General features: G+C 40.2%; 1 long non-coding RNA gene across 1 annotated transcript; it reads left to right on the top strand.

Moving 5' to 3' along the window:
• The first annotated feature begins 1,269 nt into the window (after window positions 1-1,269).
• Window positions 1,270-1,696, top strand: LOC149232907 (uncharacterized). Its single transcript, XR_016247585.1, has 2 exons — window positions 1,270-1,316; window positions 1,432-1,696. It is a non-coding gene; the product is annotated as an uncharacterized LOC149232907 (long non-coding RNA).
• Window positions 1,697-3,149: the final 1,453 nt, after the last annotated feature.

The following is a 3,149-nucleotide window of genomic DNA, read 5'->3' as shown; positions in this document are numbered from 1 at the left end:
GAGTTCTTGTTACCTTTATTATGGTCTTACATGTATCTATATTTGATACCACACAATTATTTGATATTAAACAACTTCATGTCGTTGGTCGCACATTTGAAAAACACTCAACAAGTTACGTCTTTATCCATCAACAAAAAAACATTTACATGTTTAACCTTATCCTGTTGACACCTAATCTTCATGATTGGGAATTTTATGTAAATAAATAAATTGGGAAGGTGAACAGTCATTGGGAGATGAACTGAACAATCACTCCCTATTGTATATAACAATGGGTTACCTATGGAACATATACGAATCAGTTTTCTGAGTTTTCTACCAAACTGGAGTTACTCCTGGCCTGACATGGTATTAGAGCCAGTCCTAAAAATAGTCGTAACTCCCTTCATCTCTGCCACTGCCTCTGTCCTGAAATAGTCTTCCACTGCCTCAGTGCTGAGCGCTGCTCTGACTCTGTCGATGGCTTGACATGCCCAGAGATGCATTGGTGCCTCTATGCAGACCTGTCCAATCATCATTTCGCTCTCATCCAACGCCCATGCCCTTGGCCAAGGAATAACCCTGCATTGCGAGATTGTGCAACTCGTTGACAGTGTTGGTAACTGATCTCGAGCTCGAAGGCGAGCCATCACCGTTCTGAGGGATTCCATGTGCAGAAAAAACGTGGTATTATCGTTTTGATTATCCTTGCGTTTGCATTTCATTTTGTTTTGATGTTTGAACTTGGGCATCGAGCATCAAATACCTGATGCAACCATAACATCGCCGCTCTTTCCTATGTTATGGGTATAAAACGGATGACCGTAACCCACTGCGAAAAGAGGGAGGTTCTGGTTTCTGTTGGCAGTGCTGAGTTATAGCCTTGTTTTTTTATTAACATTTTCTGCCCGGTGATGCTGTGACGAAGTTTGGGGAGGATTGTCTTGACATTTTGGTGCGGATCTCTTGGAGGAGCAGAGCCAAGATATCAGAGGTAAGTGTGAGCCTAACATGGTAGAAATAATGAGCCATTCTGTGCTAATTTCAAGTGTTCTGGGCTACAGAGCTTGCTGTAGCTATAACAAGTTTGGAGTAACTCGTTGGAGGACCGAGAGGCCTAGTGTTGGGTCTTCTCTCTAAACCACAGGGACAAGAAGTACACCGCGGCTTGGACAGAGGGTATATTCTTTGAACCTTGATCAGAACTCCTTGTGTAGTAGCTCGGTGAATTGTAGTATGGTCCAGGAGGATAAACATGGCATCCTGTTGACTGTGTTGTATTATATGCTTGAGAGTGAACATTGCTGAGGACAGATCTAGACGAGGATTTTGAGGTAGAATAGTGGGCTTTCAGTTGTTTCTCGTGCTTCTGCAGTGCCTTCCACCTTTGTACAGTGGACTGCTAGCTGCCTTTTTTTCCTATTTTTAAAACCTCCATATGTCTTGCAGATCTTGTACTCTTATTGTGCCGAGGTGTTGCTTTTTGGTTTTTCCGCACGGTTCTATTTATTACACAATATATTCAGATTTGTTAATGATAATATCGGCCAAGGCAATTCTTAGTTTTTGTAACTGTATTCAAGTGTTGTAATGACACGTGCATGCAAGGAAAAATGGAGAAAGCTTGTTCTTTCTTGGAAATACTTACCTGCCATTACCAAATATTCTGTCCAGAAAGAATGCGAAGCAGTTATTGGTTGTTTTGTTCTTTTTATTATCCAACTCCAACTTTGTAGAGCTCGTAGTTAATACCGTTGCTGCTCCAACTTTGTAGAGCTCGCGGTGAATGACTCATTATTTCTAAACAACCAAAATTGTTTCCCACAGAAATTTTTTGAGTACAACTTCACTGTATATCAGCATAAAGTTTTTTTTATCAGCAGAAGTACTTTTTTTTACAGAATTCATTCAATCATCTCCATGGTAGGAATAGTTCTCACTTGCAAGAAGAACTACCCTGAATGGTCCCGGATGATAAAACACACCCTCATCTTCAATGAGTTGTGGAAGGGAGTGTGTGTCGGAGAAGGAGACAATGATCCAGTGCAACCTACATCAGACAAAGAGCTCGTCATTTGGGAAAACAAGAACAACAAAGCCTATGCATTAATCGCAGCATATGTAAATGAAGAAGTAATTCACCATATTTCATCATATTCAATTGCCTTTGAAGCTTTACAAAAGCTGAAAGAACTCTATGACTCACGTTCTGCACTTGAAGTTGTTCAGTTCATGATTAAACTCTTCACTCTTGAACTGAAAAATAATGATCCTCTTGCTCTTGCATCTGAAGTAAAGTCTATAATGCATGAAATTAAATCCACTAAGGTTGAGTTGGTTATCCCTCTTATTGCTTTTCTCAAGGCACTCTATCCTACTTACTCCAATTATCTTGAGTCTTTACAAGCAAAAGGAAATCTTAAAGATATAACCTTTGAATCTCTTGTGAAAAAGTTTGTTGAAAGAGAGAAAGCCTTTGGAAAGAAGATAGTCCCTAAATCTTCTGAAGAGACTGTGTGCCTTGCTCATAAGGAAAAGCATCCTACTCAAGATTCTACAAGAGGAAGAGGTGGACGAAGAGGAAGAGGAAGATACTTCAGAGGCAGGGGGGGCAGACATTCTTAAGGAGAAAAGGAAGATCTGCATTGGATTCACTGCAAACGAAATGGATCACAAGATGCTTCTACATGCAAGCTACCATGGGACAAAATTGAGGAGAAAAGAAACCAGCAGAAAGTTAAAACTGATGATACAGACAAAGGTAAAGCACCTGAATATGCTCACTATATTGAGTCACAATGTAACATTGGAGTAAATGAAGATTTGTTTAATGCTTCACTTGCTTCTTCGAAAAATGATTGGTTGCTTGATTCAGGAGCAACCTGTCATATGACTCATAGGAAAGATTTTTTTGAAGATTTCATTGATAATGTTGATGGAGCAGTATACTTTGCAGATCAGTCAAAAATCAAGCCATCAGGGCTTGGGACAATCAGGCTTAAACTACCTGGTCTTCTAGACTTTCTTCTGGATCATGTTCTATATCTCCCACAGCTCAAGAGAAACTTGCTGTCCTTGGTTCACATCCGCCAGCAAGGTCACTCCATTCATATGTTTGATGGCAAGCTTGAGGTAAGAAAAGCATCTGACCACTCACTTGTCATGAG

This window comes from Pinus tabuliformis, chromosome J (assembly GCF_031772625.1).
Source record: "Pinus tabuliformis cultivar Carrire ecotype Pingquan chromosome J, CPIR1, whole genome shotgun sequence".
NCBI lineage: Eukaryota > Viridiplantae > Streptophyta > Pinopsida > Pinales > Pinaceae > Pinus > Pinus tabuliformis.
The sequence above is the reverse complement of the archived record's forward strand: the minus strand, read 5'-3'. Positions and strand labels throughout refer to the sequence as shown.